The 11092-nt window shown below is 42.4% G+C and overlaps 3 long non-coding RNA genes across 4 annotated transcripts in view; 1 reads left to right on the top strand and 2 right to left on the bottom strand.

Annotated features, from left to right (window-relative positions):
* Nucleotides 1-1207: 1207 nt before the first annotated feature.
* LOC139026064 (uncharacterized) lies at nucleotides 1208-1572 on the bottom strand. Its single transcript, XR_011477766.1, has 3 exons — nucleotides 1526-1572; nucleotides 1323-1370; nucleotides 1208-1270 (listed from the first exon to the last, which is right to left on the bottom strand). It is a non-coding gene; the product is annotated as an uncharacterized lncRNA (long non-coding RNA).
* A 7157-nt stretch (nucleotides 1573-8729) lies between these two features.
* LOC112076526 (uncharacterized) lies at nucleotides 8730-10586 on the top strand. Its single transcript, XR_002895205.2, has 2 exons — nucleotides 8730-9317; nucleotides 9562-10586. It is a non-coding gene; the product is annotated as an uncharacterized lncRNA (long non-coding RNA).
* Nucleotides 10587-10958: 372 nt separating this feature from the next.
* Nucleotides 10959-11092, bottom strand: part of LOC139026065 (uncharacterized) — a 9242-nt gene continuing 9108 nt past the window's right edge. For both annotated transcript variants that reach the window (XR_011477767.1, XR_011477768.1), the window contains exon 4: nucleotides 10959-11001. This is a non-coding gene — a long non-coding RNA (uncharacterized lncRNA). The remainder of the gene's footprint in view (nucleotides 11002-11092) is intronic.

Below are 11092 nucleotides of genomic sequence, written 5' to 3' on the forward strand. Positions count from 1 at the left end.
CTGCTTGATAATCATCTTTTGCGCCCGTTTTGCTGTTAAAAAGACTTATTGTCTTTTTGAACCATTTTGCCCACTAGGGTCTAACTAAGGTGCTGTACAGCTTCCACTGCATTCACAGGTCGCAGCGTTTATGTTCTGGATTTCTACAGATATGCCACTTTCTTTTTGGCCCGGATTCCAATTTGTCTTCCCCATTTGACACTTTAGCCTGTATGTGGATCGTACTCACACGTCGGGTCGTCCTTGGACGATACGGCTGGCCAAATGTTTTAAAGATTAGTAGTTGTTCAACGGTAGCCTTCATAGAACACGAAACCTTATTTGTAATGTGCTAGTTTGCCCTGTCGCCCACAAGCTCTTGGCAAACAGTGGAACCATTTGGGGAAACGTAACCAGTTTATCAATCACTTTGATCGATGGCGCAGCGTAACGAAGTCCCTCAAAAAGCGTCACTAAAGTTTTCAGGGGCAAAGAAACCCCTTAAAAAAAAAAACGTGTTGAAACTTGGATATTCCCTGACGAGATATTTCCGACGACCGCCTGCTGTAAAGCCAGCCACTTTACTCTGGGGCTTTTTGACATTACTGAAGAGAAACCGAGTCGAAAACAAAACAAGCTGTACTGAGCTTGGCCTTGGCGACACATCCACTGTAGCCATGCAAAACTCAACTATGGACCTCCAAGACAGTTCGCACTGCATTTTTTTTACATTGTTCCCGCTCTGATCCGGGCCTGATTTAGACCTGGGACACCAGGTTAGGTGAATATTAATGATCAGGGCCTGTTTAGACCTGGACACCAGGGGTGATATTAATGATCAGGGCCTGATTTAGACCGGGACACCAAGCGTAGGTGATATTAATGAATCAGGGCCTGATTTTAGACCTGGACACCACGGTAGGGATGCATATTAATGATCAGGGACTGATTTAGGACCAGGGACGACCAGGTGGTATATTAACTGATAGGGGCCTGAATTTAGACCTGGGACACAGGTGGTATATCTAATGATCAGGGCCGGATTTTAGACCGTGGGAACACCAGGTGGGTGATATTAATGGATCAGGGCTGATTTAGACCTGGGATCACCAGGTGGGTGATATTAATGATCAGGCCTGATTTAGACCTGGACACCAGTGAGGTGATATTTAATGATCAAGGCCTGATTTAGACCTGGGACACTCAGGTTGGGTGATATTAATGATCAGGCCTGATTTAGACCTGGGACACCGGTTGGGTATGATATTAATGATCAGGGCCTGATTTAGACCTGGGACACCAGGTGGGAGTGATATTAAGGCATCAGGGGCCTGAATTTAGACCTGGGACACCAGGTGGGGTGATATTAATGATCAGGGCCTCATTTAGACCTGGGACAACCAAAGTGGGTGATACTAATGATCAGGGCCTGATTTATAGACCTGGGACACCAGGTGGGGTATATTACAAAATGTCAAGGCCTTTGATTTTAGAGCCTGCGGACACCAGGTGAGGTCATATTATTGACCAGGGCCTGAATTTAGACCTGGGACACCAGGTGGGGTGATATTAATGACCAGGCCTGATTTAGACTACTCGGGACACCAGATCTATCCTGTATTTTAAGCCTTATACAGACATTAGAAATCAGACGGAAATGAAAGTATCGTCTCAGGGTGGTGCTGAAGCAGCTCACATAAAAAGAAAGGCGACGGTTTGAGGAAAAACGTTCAATTTAGGTTCCAATCCAGGTCATGTGAAATGACGAGCAAAGAACAGTTATAGTTGCTGGAACTATACTGATACTAGTGTGTTACTATAAATACTGTATGGTACTGTATTGCTGTATGATTGTAGTACTGTATGTCTGTATGTGGGTACTGTATAGGTACTGTATGGTACTGTACTGTATGTGGTACTGTATGGTATGATACTGTATGGTACTGTATGGTACTGTATGATACTGTATGATACTGTATGGTACTGTAAGGTACTGTTGTGGAGGTACTATATGATACTGTATGGTACTGTATGGTATGATACTGTAAGGTACTGTATGATACTGCATGGTACGTATGGTACGATACTGTATGGTACTGTATGGTACTGTAAGGTACTGTATGGTACTGTATGGTATGGTACTGTATGATACGTATGGTACTGTATGGTATGGTACTGTATGGTATGATACTGTATGGTACTGTTGGTACGATACTGTATGTACTGTATGGTACTGTAAGGTACTGTGTGGAGTACTATATGATTACGTACTGGTACTGTATGGTATGATACTGGAAGGTAACTGTATGATATGCATGGTATGGTAATGTATGGTATGATACTGTATGGTACTGTATGCGTACTGTATGGTACTGTGTGAGTACTATATGATACTGTATGGTACTGTATGGTATGATACTGTAAGGTATTTTCTGTATGATACTGCATGGTACTGGTAATGTATGGTATGATACTGTATGGTACTGTATGGTATGTATGGTACTGTATGGTAATGTATGGTATGATACTGTATGTACTGTATGTACTGTATGGTACTGTATGAGTACTGTATGTACTGTATGGTATGTTTATGATACTGTTATGGTATGTACTGTATGGTATGATACTGTTATGGTATGTATGTACTGTATGATACTGTATGGTACTGTATGATACTGTATGTACTGTATGGTACTGTAATGGTACTGTATGATACTGTATGAATACTGTATGGTACTGTATGATACTTATGGTACTGTATGGTATGGTACTTGTATGGTATGATACTGTATGGTACTGTATGGTACGATACTGTATGGTACTTTATGGTACTGTAAGGTACTGTGTGGAGTACTATATGATACTGTATGGTTACTGTATGGTATGATACTGTAAATACTGTATGATACTGCATGGTGATGGTATGTATGGTATGATACTGTATGGTACTGTATGGTACTGTAGGTATGTAATGTTATGGTATGATACTGTATGGTACTGTATGTACTGTATGGTATGGTACTGTATGGTATGATACTTGTATGGTACTGTATGCTGGTATGTATGTACTGTATACTGTATGATACTGTATGATGCTGGTATGATGTACTGTATGTATTACGGTACTGTATGATACTGTATGTATGTACTGTATGGTACTGTATGGTACTGTATGCGTATGGTACTGTATGGTACTGGTATGATACTGTATGGTACTGTATGGTTATGATACTGTATGGTACTGTATGGTACTGTATGGTACTGTATGCTGTAGGTATGGTACTGTATGGTAACTGTATGATACTGTCTGTACTGTATGGTACTTATGTATGTTCTGTATGGTATGGTATGGTACTGTATGGTACTGTATTTTAAGTCATTTAGCAGACGCTCTTATCCGAGGCGACTTACAAATTGGTGCATTCACCTTTATATATCCAGTGGAACAACCACTTTACAATAGTGCATCTAACTCTTTTAAGGGGGTTAGAAGGATTATCTTTATCCTATCCTAGGTATTCCTTAAAGAGGTGGGGTTTCAGGTGTCTCCGGAAGGTGGTGATTGACTCCGCTGACCTGGCGTCGTGAGGGAGTTTGTTCCACCATTGGGGGGCCAGAGCAGCGAACAGTTTTGACTGGGCTGAGCGGGACTGTACTTCCTCAGAGGTAGGGAGGGCGAGCAGGCCAGAGTGGATGAACGCAGTGCCCTTGTTTGGGTGTAGGGCCTGTCAGAGCCTGAAGGTACGGAGGTTGCCGTTCCCCTCACAGCTCCGTAGGCAAGCCATGGTCTTGTAGCGGATGCGAGCTTCAACTGGAAGCCAGTGGAGAGAGCGGAGGAGCGGGGTGACGTGAGAGAACTTGGGAAAGTTGAACACACAGACGGGCTGCGGCGTTCTGGATGAGTTGTAGGGGTTTAATGGACAGGCAGGGAGCCCACGCCAACAGCGAGTTGCAGTAATCCAGACGGGAGATGACAAGTGCCTGGATTAGGACCTGCGCCGCTTCCTGCGTGAGGCAGGGTCTACTCTGCGAATGTTGTAGAGCATGAACCTACAGGAACGGGTCACCGCCTTGATGTTAGTTGAGAACGACAGGGTGTTGTCCAGGATCACGCCAAGGTTCTTAGCACTCTGGGAGGAGGACACAATGGAGTTGTCAACCGTGATGGCGAGATCATGGAACGGGCAGTCCTTCCCCGGGAGGAAGAGCAGCTCCGTCTTGCCGAGGTTCAGCTTGAGGTGGTGATCGTCATCCACACTGATATGTCTGCCAGACATGCAAGATGCGATTCACCACCTGGTTATCAGAGGGGGGATATTACTGTATGATACTGTATGATACTGTATGATACTGTATGTACTGTATGTATGGTACTGTATGATACTGTATGGTACTGTATGGTCTGTATGGTACTGTATGTATGGTACTGTATGGTATGTAATGGTATGGTTACTGTATGATACTGTATGGTACTGTATGGTACTGTATGATACTGTATTGGTACTGTATGGTACTGTAATGATACTGTATGGTTATGGTACTGTATGTATGGTACTGTATGTGATGATACTGTATGGTACTGTATGTACTGTATGGTACTGTATGGTATGGTATGGTACTGTATGATACTGTATGGTACTGTATGGTATGGGTACTGTATGGTACTGTATGGTACTGTATGGTACTCGTATGATACTGTATGGTACTGTATGTATGATCTGTGTATGGTATGGTATGGTACTGTATGTACTGTATGATACTGTATGGTACTGTATGGTACTTTGGTACTGTATTACTGTATGGTACTGTATGGTATGATACTGTATGGTACTGTATGTATGTATGATACTGTATGATACTGTATTGTATGTATGGTATGTACGTATGGTACTGTATGGTACTGTATGGTACTGTATGGTATGGTATGATATGTATGGTACTTGTTTGTTGATACTGTATGGTATGGTATGGTATGGTACTGTATGGTATTGGTACTGTATGGTAATGATACTGTATGGTAACTGTATGGTACTGTATGGTACTGTATGATACTGTATGGTACTGTTGTGATGTATGATTATGGTATGGTATGGTATTATGGTACTGGTTATTGGTATGGTACTGTATACTGTATGGTACTGTATGTACTGTATGGTACTGCTATGGTAGCTGTATTGATACTGTATGGTACTGGTATGGTATATGGGTAGGTATGAGTACTGTATGGTACTGTATGGTACTGATACTGTATGCTACTGTAATGGTTACTGGTATGGTATGATACTGTACAATGCGATACTGTATGGTATCTGTATGGTACTGTATGGTACTGTATGGTATGATGATACTGGATGGTACTGTATGGTACTGTATGGTATGATAACTGTATGATACTGTATGGTACTTGTATGGTACTGTATGGTACTGTATGGTATGAATACTGTATGGTACTGTATGGTATGGTACTGTATGGTACTGTATGGTACTGTATGGTAGTGGTATGGTATGGTACTGTATGGTACTGTATGATACTGTATGATACTGTATGGTACTGTATGGTATGGTACTGTATGATACTGTATGGTCTGTATGGTACTGTATGGTTATGGTACTGTATGGTACTGTATGGTATGGTACTGTTATGGTACTGTATGGTACTGTATGATACTGTATGGTACTGTTATGATCTGTATGGTATTGTACTGTATGATACTGTATGGTATTGTAGGTACTGTAGGTACTGTATGTATGGTACTGTATGGTATGGTTGATACTGTATGATACTGTATGGTACTGTATGAACTGTATGATACTGTATGGTACTGTATGTACTGTATGATACTGTATGGTACTGTATGATTACTGTATGATACTGTAATGGTACGTGTATGGTACTGTATGGTATGTACTGTATGATACTGTATGGTACTGTATGTACTGGTATGATACTGGTATGGTATACTGTATGGTACTGTATGGTATGGTACTGTATGGTATGGTACTGTATGGTACTGTATGTACTGGTATGGGTACTGTATTATACTGTATGGTATGGTATGATACTGGTTATGGTATGGTTCTGTATTGTATGGTAACTGTATGGTACGTATGGTACTGTATGGTACTGTACTGGTATGGTACTGTGGTATGATACTGTAATGTCACTGTATGGTATACTGTATGGTACTGTATGGTATGGTACTGTATGATACTGTATGGTACTGGTATGATACTGTATGTACTGTATGGTACTGTATGATACTGTATGGTACTGTATGGTACTGTATGATACTGTATATGGTATGGTATGTATGGTACTGTATGGTACTGTATGGTATGGTACTGTATGGTACTGTATGATACTGTATGGTACTGTATGGTATGATACTGTATGGTACTGTATGGTACTGTATGGTATGGTATGTATGGTATGGTACTGTATGATACTGTATGGTACTGTATGGTATGTATGGTACTGTATGGTATGGTATGGTACTGTATGGTACTGTATGTACTGTATGGTACTGTATGTACTGTATGTACTGTATGGTATATGGTACTGTTATGATACTGTATGGTACTGTATGGTACTGTATGGTATGGTATGGTACTGTATGATACTGTATGGTACTGTATGGTACTGTATGATACTGTATGGTAACTGTATTGTATGATACTGTATGGGTATGGTATGGTACCTGTATGATACTGTATGATACTGTATGGTACTGTATGGTACTGTATGGTACTGTATGATACTGTATGGTACTGTATGGTATGATAGCTGTATGGTACTGTATGGTACTGTATGATACTGTATGGTATACTGTATGGTCTGTATGGTATGATACTGTATGGTACTGTATGGTACTGTATGGTACTGTATGGTACTGTATGATACTGTATTGTATGATACTGTATGGTATGGTAATGTTATGGTACTGGTATGGTATGGTACTGGTATGGTACTGATTACTGTATGGTACTGTATGGTACTGTATGGTACTGTATGATACTGTATGGTACTGTATTGTATGATAGTGTATGGTATGGTATGGTATGGTACTGTATGGTATGATACTGTTATGGTACTGTATGGTACTGTATGTATGATATGTATTGGTACTGTATGGTACTGTATGGTACTGTATGGTATGGTACTGTATGGTACTGTATGGTATGATACTGTATGGTACTGGTATGGTATGATGGATGTCTGTATGATACTGTATGGTACTGTATGGAACTGTATGGTTGTATGGTATGATCTGTATGGTACTGTATGGTACTGTATGGTCTGATACTGTATGATACTGTATGGTACTGTAAAAGGTGGTACTGTATGGTACTGTATGGTATGATACTGTATGGTACTGTATGGTATGGTACTTGTATGGGTACTGTATGGTACTGTATGGTAGTGTATGGTATGGTACTGGTATGTCACTGTATGATACTGTATGATACTGTATGGTACTGTATGGTACTGGTACTGTATGATACTGTATGGTACTGTATGGTACTGTATGGTATGGGTACTGTTATGTACTTGTATGAGTACATGTATGGTATGGTACTGTATGTACTCTATGGTACTGTATGATACTGTATGGTACTGTATGATACTGTATGGTATTGTACTGTATGATACTGTTATGGTATTGTATGGTACTGTATGGTACTGCATGGTATGGTACTGTATGGTACTGTATGATACTGTATGATACTGTATGGTACTATATGATATTGTATGATACTCTGTCTGGTACTGTATGGTATGTATGGTACTGTATGGTAATGATACTGTATGGTACTGTATGGTACTGTATGGTACTGTAATGGTATGATACTGTAATGGTACTGTATGGTACTGTATGGTATGGTACTGTATGGTAGTATGGTATGTACTGTATGGTACTGTTATGGTATGATACTGTATGGTACTGTATGGTACTGTATGGTATGGTACCTGTAATGGTACTGTATGTATGATAACTGTATGGTACTGTATGGTACTGTATGGTATGGATACTGTATGGTACTGTATGGTATGGTATCTGTTATGGTACTGGTACGTATGGTACTGTATGATACTGTATGGTACTGTATGGTACTGTATGGTATGATACTGTATGGTACTGTATGGTACTGTATGGTATGATACTGTATGGTACTGTATGGTACTGTATGGTATGATTCTGTATGGTATGGTACTGTATGGTACTGTATGGAGTATCTAAACATTCTTTACTTCTTAGAGAAACTGTGTGTCTGTCTGTCTGAGTGGTGTGGTCTGTCGTCTGAGTGTGTGTCTATCTGTCTGTCCTTCCGTCCGTCCGTCCGCCTGTCTTCCTTCCGTCTGTCTGTCCTGTCTGTCTGTCTGTCTGTCTTGTCTGTCTCGTCTGTCTGTCTGTCTGTCTGTCTGTCTGTCTGTCTGTCTGTCTGTCTGTCAGGGAGGGCTGCCATGGTGAACAAGGGATGGTGTCGATGTGGTAATACAGGCAGACAGAGGTCAGATGAGACCTGGGGTACAGTTAGGTGGCTTTGATCGCCCCCTGGTGGTGTGTGTGAGTCAACACTATCAACCTGAGTCTACTGGTCCCATCAGTTTTCAGTTCAGATTAAGTTTTGAATAATCATCATGGCTCATTTTGAATTTAACACCACTATACACATGTTCCGATTGGACAATAAAGAGTTGGTTTGATTGCTTGATTCCTTCATTCATTCATTGTTTCGATTGATTGTCGGTGTGTCTGTCTTTAATAGGATTTGGAGAAGCCTAGTCCACCCCAGAAACCCTACCTGCAGACCCCCTGGGCAGGAATACCCAGAAGCCTCTACCTGCAGACTCCTGGGCAGGAATATCCAGAAGCCTCTACCTGCTGACCCCCTGGGCAGGAATATCCAGAAGCCTTTACCTGCCGACCCACTGGCAGGAATACCCAGAAGCCTCTACCTGCAGACCTCCTGGGCAGGAATATCCAGAAGCCTCTACCTGCTGACCCCCTGGGCAGGAATATCCAGAAGCCTTTACCTGCCGACCCACTGGGCAGGAATACCCAGAAGCCTCTACCTGCCTACCCCCTGGGCAGGAATACCCAGAAGCCTTTGCCTGCTAACCCTAACTCCCCCGGAAGGAGTGGTCATCTGATTCGTAGCCCCATTGCTGTCGGAGTCCCCATCCCTGTACCTGTCCCCGGTGTACCTGTCCCCGGTGTCCCCATCCCTGTACCTGTCYCCGGTGTCCCCATCCCTGTACCTGTCTCCGGTGTCCCCATCCCTGTACCTGTCYCCRGTGTCCCCAGGCCGCTGAGACCTGTTCCACACCACAACAGGTGCGTCCCAGATACTCTGGACAACACCCAGCATTAGATCAATCAACTTATAGTCTCGCTTGACAGACTGTTACTGGCTGGACAAGGAAGATTTTGGCCAAGCTAGATTTTGTTCAGCGTTCTGAGATGAATCAATGTATCCAGTCATGCCAAGACCACGTTTTCTAACCATTCACTTGTGAATTTCTGGACGTGATCCTTAACATGCACTTTTAACGTCCATCTCCCTCTCCCTCCCTCCCAGGTCTGTTCCTAAGCAACCCCCAACACTACCTAAGCCTCGTATGATCGTCCACGCCAAGTTCAGCAGCTGAGAGCAGCTGGATTAAACTGAAGGGAATTTAAAGGACGTTCTTTCTGTAAAACGATAAAGACATTTCACTTGCACTATGAAACCTTAAGATGTGGTGTCTCTGAGTTTTGAATAATGGGGACGGACCGTTGGGCGGTTGGCGTGTCAGCGAGTCAGTCCCCCCCCCCGTTGGTGCTCTGATGTCAGAGGTGCTATAGGTCTGAGCTCAGGTACATGTATGTAAAGTATTTATGTTTTGTGTATTTATTAATTAGTTACCACACAGTGCACTGTACCAGACACTTGGGATTAAATTTGTAGTCTTTGATWATTTTTTATTTGTTTTCTACTGTTAGCCATTTGATTTCAATCATGGGGATATTTTAACCTGTTTTGATGGACAGGAAGCCAGGGGAAAAGTACAACTTAACAAAGCCTGTCTCTGGAGGTCTGGGAAGTTGTAAAGACCCTAACATGGCGATCAATGAAATGGATTCAGAACAAAGGGAAAGACGACTACAAACATCAGAAAGGGCGACTTTCATCCGCACTTGGGTTGACGGACTCGGGTTGACGGACTTGGGTTGACGGACTCGGGTTGACGGACTCGGGTTGACGGACGTGGGTTGACGGACTCGGGTTGACGGACTTGGGTTGACGGACTCGGGTTGACGGACTTGGGTTGCGTATGACGCCACCTGCTGTAAGACAATGGCATCAGTGGTAAATCCTGCCGCAGGTCTTCCTCCATCCAGTATACAGCCAGCTGTTTCTCCCTCTGTGACCGTACTATGTATGCACTGATGCTGAGAGACTGAGCCCTGAGGAACACCAATAACAACCTTACACCAACCTTACAACAACCATACACAAACCTAACACACACCACCCTTACACCAGCTATATACCAATCTTTCACCAACTATATACCAACCATACACCAACCTTACACAAGCTATACACCAATCTTTCACCAACCTTTCACCAACCTTACACCAGCTATACACCAATCTTTCACCAACTATACACCAACCTTTCACCAACCTTACACAAGCTATACACAATCTTTCACCACATATACACCAACCTTACACCAGCTATACACCAATCTTTCACCAACTATACACCAACCTTTCACCAACCTTACACAGCTATACACCAATCTTTCACCAACCTTTCACCAACCTTACACCAGCTATACACCAATCTTTCACCAACTATACACCAACTTTCACCAACCTTACACAAGCTATACACCAATCTTTCACCCAACTTTCACCAACCTTACACCAGCTATACACCAATCTTTCACCAACTATACACCAACCTTTCACCAACCTTACACAGCTATACACCAATCTTTCACCAACCTTACACCAACCATACACCAATCTTTCAACAACTACAGTGCCTTACAAAGTATTCATCCCCTTGGCGTTTTTCCGATTTTGTTGCATTATAACCTGTAATTTAAATAGATTTT

Source organism: Salvelinus sp. IW2-2015, unplaced genomic scaffold (assembly GCF_002910315.2).
Source record: "Salvelinus sp. IW2-2015 unplaced genomic scaffold, ASM291031v2 Un_scaffold3811, whole genome shotgun sequence".
In the NCBI taxonomy this organism is placed as follows: domain Eukaryota; kingdom Metazoa; phylum Chordata; class Actinopteri; order Salmoniformes; family Salmonidae; genus Salvelinus; species Salvelinus sp. IW2-2015.